At 47.1% G+C, this 9,494-nt stretch overlaps 1 pseudogene; it reads left to right on the top strand.

Moving 5' to 3' along the window:
- The first annotated feature begins 6,527 nt into the window (after window positions 1-6,527).
- Window positions 6,528-8,976, top strand: LOC150039855 (tubulin beta-2A chain pseudogene; annotated as a pseudogene).
- The last annotated feature ends 518 nt before the right edge of the window (window positions 8,977-9,494 follow it).

The following is a 9,494-nucleotide window of genomic DNA, read 5'->3' as shown; positions in this document are numbered from 1 at the left end:
AGACTTTTACAAGGAGGGTACAATTACATTTTATAACAATTGGTACAGTATGCAGGGTACTTTTTGGTGTGTGGGTCATGGGGCTTGACCTCTGGGCCTGGGCACTTGCCCTGAGCTCTGCAGCTCAAGCCTATCACCCTCCCCCTTGAGCCACAGCCCCAATTCCCATGTTCTAGTGTTTAAATGGAGATAAGAGTCTCACATTCTTTAGTGCCCAGACTGGCTTTGAGCTGCCATCCTCAGATCTCGGCCTCCTGAATACCTAGGATTACAGGCATGAGCCACCATGGCTGTCTGAGCAGGGTACTTTTGGTGTTAGGCTAGAATAACAAGCCACTAGTCTGTTTTATCTGCTTCCAGCAGGTGGCAGTCAGTCTGGGAAGAAAGCACCCTCTGCTGGTAATCTAGAGCTTCAGTTGCTGTTTGTTCCACTTGTTTGTCACTGTGAATTCCCAACAAACTGTGCAATTCCACAACCCTGTTCCTCCTAGTTCCAGTCTGTGTTATTTGCCTGGATTCCATGATGACTCTCCTGGGGAAGTTCTCTCATGATAGGATAAATTTAGTAAGCTTTTCAGATCCATTGAATGTAAGCAGTATTCATCTAAATTTTAGCTTGACCTGGTAGCACATGCCAGCAACCACAGACCTCCAGAGTCAGAGCAGGGAAGATCAGTAGTTGAAGGTCCCTCTGAAGCCATGTAGTGAGCTTAAGCATGGGCTCCCTAGTGGGATCCTATCTAAAATAACAACAATAATAATGTTAGAGAATGAGTAATATCCAAATACATTGTACCTATGTGTGAAGATGACATAGCAAAACTCACTGGAAGCTGATGAATAATAGAAGGAAGGGGAATGGGATAATAGTCCAGTACAGTCATGTATGAAATACCTTTGAGCAATTAACATACACTTAAAAATGAATGATGGATCCAGGCACCAATGGCTCACACCTGTATTTCTAGCTTCTCAGGAGGCTGAGATATGAGAGTTTCAGTTCAAAGACAACCCAGGCAGGCAAGTTCATGAGACTCTTATCTCCAGCTAACTACCAGAAAACTGGAAGTGGTGCTGTGGCTCAAAGTGATAGAGCCTTGAGCTGAAGAGACAGTGCCCTGGCTCAGAATTCAAGCCCCACAACTGACAAAAAGACAAGTAAAGGATGGAAATGGAAAACAGGTCCTCTCCAAAGTGTGGCTACTAGTGGCGAGCAGGGGAGAAAACAGAGAGGATAAAGGAGAGTGGATATGGTCAGAATACTTCATGTACATGTGTGAAAATGAAATAGAGGGGCAATGAGGGAGGGTGATAGAAAGGGGAAGTCTGATGAAGGCACATTGCATACATGAATGTCGGGGGTTTTAGCACTTCTTGCCTCTTGACCCGCAAGAGGTACAAAGAGAACACGCCCCGACTAAGACGAGACCGAGAAAGGCTAATTGATGCTACTTAAAAAACAAATAAGTAAAGCAAACTACATGCCTATTTACAGTAAATGATCCGTGTTGAGAAATTTCCACCATCATCACAATGGGAAATGGCAATCCTTCTTTATAACTACACCGTGTGAGGATCTAAGTACTGATCTGCTACGGCTTAGATATGGAAGATTTGAGGAATCAGTTCCTGAGGAATCAGACTCATCTCTCTGGAGCCTGTGATGGCATGGTTCCTTATGGTGGGAGCTCCTGGGGAAGGAAGCTGTTTATCATATGGTGAACAGGAAGTAAAAGAGTGAGGGGAGAAGGAAGAATGCTCTTATCTCCTTAAAAGCAAATCCTCAATACCTAACTCCCACGAGGCCTACCTCTTGAGGAGTTTACCATCTGCCATGCCTTTCACATACGGGCCACTAAGAGACATTCAATATCCAAACTATAGCAGCAATACTGAAGTTGAGCCCAAATTTATGGGGAAGATACCCAGGAAGGAAAGATGGAAGGAGTCAGGAAGGAGAAAGGTTTCTAATTGTAAAACCTTGGGTCTACTTATTCGTTATTACATGACAAGTAGTATTGTTAAGTATTTTCATATATTAGTTCATTCAGTCCTGTAACAGCCCCAGTGGATACTTAACAGTTGCCCCTTAGTATCTAGGGTTTACTGGTTCCAGGTTTCCTACACACACCCAGTTCCTCAAATGTTCTAGCCCCTTATAGAAAATGGCAAAGTATCTTTGTAGAACCTACACACACCCTCCAGTGTGCTTGAAATTATCTCTAGGAAGAAAAAGAAAAGAATGCATGGAACAGGAACTACAGAAGAAAATCTATTTAGAGAACTGGGGAATGGCACACTCCTGCTCTTCAGTACCTTATACATTTTTAGGTTTTGTCATCAGAAAATACGCAGCATAATGAGCATTTAACACCTAACCTAGATAGTGTATTTTTGCTCAAAAGGCCCAGACTAGCACTTACCAGAAGAATGGTTGTGACATTTCACAGCAGAACACCTCCCCGAGGTGAACTAATGTCCACTTGTAAGGGGACCCTTGTCACCAGCACTCTCCCCTTCGAGGCTCATTCTCTGCTCCTCTTGGCCATAATGAAATAGCAGAAGCTGATAGACAATCAGCTCCAGAATCATTCATCACTGCAATCAGAATCATTCATGCCACTGCAATCAGTGATATCACCTGGAGTAGGGACTTTCTGAAGAGGTTCTAGAAAGCTCCAGCTGATGATGGCAGAGAGCTAAGATGTGGAGTTGGGAGCAGGTGTGCGGAGATGTGGCGGCTAAGCCCTGGAGCTCTGGGAATGGCATGAGTGGACAAGCTGTACAGTGGATTCAGCAGATTGAACAAGAAGAAGGGAAGAGGAGAGAATTTAAAACTTCCATGTCTACCCTCAGAGAAGAGACCAGTCACCCAACTGCCTGCTTGGAGGCCCCGGGAGGTCTGGCTTCCTGAAGCAGGGCGGATGAAGATGTGAGGTAGTGTAAGAGATGATTCACTCCTGATTGGCTTCTCTCTTCTCCTGTGATGCATGCCAGCTGTTACTATGGCAAGTTGGATTCATTGTTTAATAACAGCATTGTCTCGGGCTTATGAAGGCTTGTTTGCTCCATAAATTTAACCTGCTTTCATACACGGCTTCTCATTTCCTACTCCCAAAGCCAGGTCCAGGGTGTCTATAATGACCATTGTTTTCTATACAGAGAGTTAAAAGGTGTAGGCCTCTGTTCCCCTGTACATTGTTAATGATCTTCTTGGAGAATAAGTCAGTTTAGACTTAAACTCATCCTACCCAAGCACTTGAAAGTCCAAGGGCTTTGTCCTTATAGAATGAATGTGGATTCCTTCACTTATCAGCTTTGAGAAAGGTCAAGTCTTTCACCCTTCCTCGTGCCAGTGAAATGGGGGTCATATAAAGCTGAGTCTAGAGAAATGTTTCTCAGTAGATACAATGTGAGCCTTGTCTATATTTTTTTTCATTTTTCTATTTTTTTCTCATTTTATCTCTTTGTCTCTCTGTCTCTGCGCAAGTACTAGGACTTAAACTAAGGGCCTGGGTGGTACCCCTTAGCTTCTGTGTTCAGGGACAGAGTCCTACCACTGGATTCACACTTCTACTTCTGGCTTTTTTGGTGGTGGTGGTGGTTAATTCGAAATCAAATGTTCATGATCTTTTCTATCTGGTCCGGCTTTGAATTATGATCCTCAGATCTCTTCCTTAGTATCTAGGATTACAGGCATGGGCCACTGGCACCTGAACTTTTCTCATTTTTAAGTTAAAATAAAAAGTGAATTCAAAAACACTGTCACACAAAACATCATTTTGATTTGTAGTCAATATAGAAATAAGCAAAGGAATTATTTTAATTTGTCCCAATTTACAAAGCCCATGAAAGCGGGTTGTGCTTCACACAGCTGTTACATTTCAGATCAAACTTCCTACATTTCAGCTGCTCCATGGCCCCACGTGGCTGTATGGCTAAGGTCTGAAATTCAGGGAGGGTAACATGACCTAACACGGTAATGTGCACATCTCTGACCCAACCATTCTGGTGTTAAATCTCTTCTCTTCATGCAGATGTGTGAACATGCACGCACATGCGCACACGCACACACCCCACTGAACAGGCTTTTATTGCAAGGAACCAAAGGCCCAAGCAGACTGTGACAAGTCCAACACCCAGCACTCCTCCAGGCCTCTAGCTTTTCTTGGAGAGGTGCTTAGTCCTTCCTTGTCTTTGAAGACAACCACCCACCCACCCACTGTCTCCCCTAAGCTCCCCTACTCCTCCCCAAGGGGCACCCCACTGGTCCCCTAACAAGCCATGGATTCCCCCAAGGAATGGAAAAAAGGACCCTGCGAGGCCCAGGAGTTCTGGTTCTTGCCCGCGAGAAGGGGGGAGGGGGGAGTAAGGATGGGAAGGGGCTGCAACATGACAGAAGGACCCAGCGAGGGTGTCTTCTGCCAGAGACTGGTGCCTTCCTGGGACCGAGTGGCCCTAGCGAGGCGCCCCAGCGCTACCCCTCCAGCCCCCAAACCTCACACCTGTGGGGCCTCAGTCCCAGCCCCTCCTCCCGAGGCCACGCCCACCACAGCCTCTGAGTGGGCGGGGCCCTGTGGGGGCTTAAATGTGGGAGCCAGGGAGCTGTGGTCAGTCTTTGCTCCTAGGCCATTTCCTGTTCGCTGCTTCGCGTGCCCAGCCTTGACTGACAGCTCTTCCACCTGCTCAGCAGCCCGAACCATGCGGGAGATCGTGCACATCCAGGCGGGCCAGTGTGGCAACCAGATCGGAGCCAAGGTGGGTGGGCCACAGGAGAGGGGTCTGGTGGGTCTCTGTTGGAGCCCAGCGGTCCCCGGGTTATGTGTGGCAGGCGGGAGAGGGTGCAGGGCCTGGACACAGGCAGAGCCTGCTGCAGCCCCTGGATTATCCAGGTGGCATATTCCAAGGGACCAGGTCACTGGGCGGGGTTACCCCAGGATGCCGCTCAACCAGCCAGAGTGCCAGTAGGCTACTTGTGTTGGCCTTTCATCTAGGCAAATTATCTAGAGACAATACCCTTCTGCAGGGGTGACTTGGCATTCCTCTGCTTGTATTAGTACAGCAGGAGGCTCCGGTCATAGGTAGCCTGTAGTCTCACTGGAATGTTCCTCTTGCATTTTTGTCCGGTTTGAATGAAAGAAATGCAGTGTCAGTGGGCTGACAGGTATAGAGGCTTCTCTTTAGGTCCACAGATATGTATCAGTTAGGCAAGAACAGTTCTTCTCAGAGTGAGACTTCATTCCCCACCTCATTTCCATTAAGATGGACTGTTTCCTAGTTCAGCGTTTTTAGTGTTTTAGTGAAAAGCCCTTAGATCCTGTGAGGCCAGATTCTCTTTATGTAATCTAACCAGAACCTGGTGCTGCAATAGATTGAATACAGCTGTGAGAGGCCAAATGTCTTCTATTAAGCCAGATAGGGAAGAGATTAGCAAAATTGTAAAATGCCATCTTTATCATTTTTATTTTAGAAAACAGGCAGCAGTGGGCATGGTGTGTGGGTGTGGGCAGACACCCCTACAAGGATATGGTCTCTTTCCAAGCTGCCATATTCCCCATCTTTAGGTCCTGCCCCCTTTGCTGCTGCTAACTCACAAAGTAGACTGCCTCATGATGGTCAGCTTCCCCCATTGCAGCCCAGGCATTCTCCCAGAATTGAGTCTGCTTTCCTAGTCTACTCCCAGCTAGGAGTCTATGCCCAGAGGCCAATATGCAGAATGGTGGCATAAATCTGGTTTGTTGAAAGCTAGGGGAGAGGGAGAGGAGGAAGGGTTCTATGCCAGATGCCATTGATTGTGGAGGCAATGCTGGATGAGGCCTCTTTCTTACCTGAACCAAATCATCAGCCTACACTTAGCCTGCTTTCAGTTCTTTTAGATAGAGCCCCCTCCCTCCACAGATTTCTATGCCCTCACTCCCAGGCTCCTCCTAGCCTTATGAGAGGCACTGTAGATTTCCAAGCTCCTCTGCAGTAGCAGCTGCAGGAAATGAAGGACAGCAGGTTTCTACATTCCTTTCCACTGCCTGACCAGAATGGCTACCACTCAAGGCCATTCTTGGGGACAGTTGAGATTCCAGATCATGACATGATTCAATTTCATCTCAGTTTTGGGAGGTCATCAGTGATGAGCATGGCATCGACCCCACTGGCAGTTACCATGGCGACAGCGACCTGCAGCTGGACAGGATCAACGTGTACTACAATGAAGCTGTTGGTGAGTATTTGGATGGCAACCTGGCTTTCCATATGTGGCAGAGGAAAGGCCCTGGGAGTATACAAATGACCAGGAAATGCTCTTTGCATAGCGTTTTAAATGCTAACTGCAGAATAAATGGTTTAGTTGCTGAAGATTCCTGCTGGATGAAGCATGCTCAGTATGTCCATTGCTGTTTCCTTCTTTTGTGTCTAGTGCTGGAATTTGCTGCAATGAATTCTGCTGTGAGAGCTCCCTAGGCTTATGAGCTCTGCTCATGATTTGCTTTCCAAGCACAGGTCTAAATCTGCTCTTGTTCCCATAGGTAACAGATATGTCCCTCGGTCTATCCTAGTGGACCTGGAGCCAGGCACCCTGGATTCAGTGAGATCAGGACCATTGGGGCAGATCTTCAGGCCAGACAACTTTGTGTTTGGTATGTTGTCATGGTTCATGGGAAGAGACAAACTGATCCCCTTTTTCCTAAACCCATGTATTCTATCATTTTCTGTTCACTGTCGAGTCTGGATCCATATAGCACTCCCCCCCACCCCAGTCCTTCACTAGCACACCCAGTATGTTGAGGTCGTGCTTCGGGACTTTTGGACAACTCATAGGGCAGTGCTAGCCTGCGAGGTTGGCCAGCCCTCCATGACAGAGCCGCTTCTGAAGGAACAGAGAACAAAGAAATCTTCCACTAGGGCTTCACAAATGCAGTTAATTTCAAAGAACTGTGGACAATGACTAACCATTTGGGGATGTCAAAGTCAAAAGCACAGCTTATGACTATGTTTAGATATGTACTTGAAAAGCATCTTCTTTCACCACACTGTGCTTTCTCCGTCTTGCTTTGTGTCTGAGGGAGAACAGTGCTGGGGTTTGATTTCAGGGACTTGTACTTGCCAGACAAGTGCTCTAATACTCCACTCATACTCTCTGCTATTGTGTGTTTATTTTATTTTTCAGACATGGCATCACTTTTCCCCAACCCCCCCAGGCCCAGACTGGCCTTTGGGCCATGACTCTTCTTTCTCTACTTAGAGAGGAGCTGAAATACAGGGACTCACTACCACAGACAGTTCAATTTCACCTAGCAATACCTAATAATTGCTAGAAGTTTGGCCAAGTGGTAGAGTGCTTGCCTACTATGCACAAAGACCTGACTTTGTTTCTTGATACCACACCCATAGAAAAAAATGGAAGGGGTACTGTGGCTCAGGTGGTAGACTGCTGCTCTTGAGAAAGCTCAAGGACAATGCTCAGGCTTTGAGTTCAAGCCCCAGTACTGGGTAAAAAAAAACAAACCTAATTTAAATGTTCTGTTCATTTTATTTCTTTTTTTCGTTTTTTTTTTTATCTGAGATGAGGACTCCAACTTGGTACTTGATGCTTTCACTCATTGGTTAACACTCTACCCACTAAGCCATGTGCCTCTAGCCCCCTGCTCATCCTTCTACAGGCTCTTTGGTTTGGTTAAATGAATTCTTTCTCCACCAGATTTTTTTTACATTTTATCAGGATGCCTAGGACTTTTGAAGATCACTATGAAAGTGAAAGTATTTTCTTCATGTGACAAATGTATTTTCTTCATGTAACAAATGCATGTCTAAGAAAATATCGAAGTTTTCTAGGAAGTCATACTTTATCCACAATTGAAATGATACAAGTCATTATTCCTTGAGTCTTTGTCTGACACTCTTTCCTTCTTGCAGGTCAGAGTGGAGCAGGCAATAACTGGGCCAAGGGCCACTACACAGAGGGAGCTGAGTTGGTGGACTCTTGTCATGGATGTGGTGAGGAAGGAGTCAGAAAGTTGTGACTGTCTCCAGGGCTTCCAGCTGACCCACTCCCTGGGAGGTGGCACTGGCTCAGGCATGGGCACGCTGCTCATCAGCAAGATCCGAGAAGAGTACCCAGACCGCATCATGAACACCTTCAGTGTCATGCCCTCGCCCAAGGTGTCTGACATGGTGGTGGAGCCCTACAACGCCATTCTCTCCGTCCACCAGCTCGTGGAGAACACAGATGAGACCTTCTCCCTAGACAACGAAGCCCTGTACGATATCTGTTTCCATACCCTGAAGCTGCCCACCCCCACCTACGGGGACCTCAACCACCTGGTGTCAGTCACCATGAGCGGGGTCACCACCTGCCTGCGCTTCCCGGGCCAGCTCAACGCTGACCTGCGCAAGCTGGCTGTGAACATGGTGCCCTTCCCCCGCCTGCACTTCTTCATGCCAAGCTTTGCCCCCCTGACCAGCCGGGGCAGCCAGCAGTACCAGGCCCTCACGGTGCCCGAGCTCACCCACCAGATGTTCGACTCCAAGAACATGATGGTGGCCTGTGACCCACGCCACGGCCGCTACTTGACGGCGGCTGCCATCTTGCGGGGCCGCATGTCCATGAGGGAGGTGGACGAGCAGATGCTCCACATGCAGAACAAGAACAGCAGCTACTTCGTGGAGTGGATCCCCAACAACCTGAAGACGGCTGTGTGCAACATCCCCCCTCCTGGCCTCAAGATGTCAGCCACCTTCCTAGGCAACAATACCGCCATCCAGGAGCCGTTCAAGCGCATCTCACAGCAGTTCTCGGCCATGTTCCGGCGCAAGGCGTACCTTCATTGGTACACCGATGAAGGCATGGACGAGATGGAGTTCACTGAGGCCGAGAGCAACTTGAACGACCTGGTGTCCGAGTACCAGCAATGCCAGGATGCCACCGCTGATGAACAGGGGGAATTGGAGGAGGAGGAGGAGGAGGAGGTTGAGGACGAGGCTTAAGAATTTCTGAAATCCATCGTGCAACCTTAGTGAACACTTGTTGTCCTCCAGCATGGTGTTTTATTTGTATACCATGGTGCTCAGTTTTGCCTCTGTCAGAAATTCACTGTTGATGTAATAAGTGGATCTCCTTTAACGATTACAGTATTTTTAACATGTATTTTTCACATATTTATGCTAGTATTTTCACATAAATCTATGCTAATAAAGAAGCACGTGGATTAATACCTGTAGTCTTTATTATCCTTTGAATAGCCTTGATTCTTTCACCAGTGTTTCTGAAGTACAAAGTTTATTCATTTTTTCTTTTTTAAAGAATCAGCACTGGCCTTAAATTCACAGCCTCTCACTCTGTTTTTTTGACTCTGTGTTGGCACATTGTCACGTAAGCCATATTTCCACTTCCAGCCTTTTGCTGGATAATTGGAGGTAAGTTTATCTCAGATTTGTCTGCTGCGGCTGGCTTTGGGGCTCAATTCTATGATCTCAGTCTCCTGAGTAGCTAGCATTATAGGTGT

The sequence above is a fragment of the Megascapheus bottae genome, unplaced genomic scaffold (assembly GCF_031878675.1).
Source record: "Megascapheus bottae isolate mThoBot1 unplaced genomic scaffold, mThoBot2.hap1 HAP1_SCAFFOLD_79, whole genome shotgun sequence".
Taxonomy (NCBI): domain Eukaryota; kingdom Metazoa; phylum Chordata; class Mammalia; order Rodentia; family Geomyidae; genus Megascapheus; species Megascapheus bottae.
The sequence above is the reverse complement of the archived record's forward strand: the minus strand, read 5'-3'. Positions and strand labels throughout refer to the sequence as shown.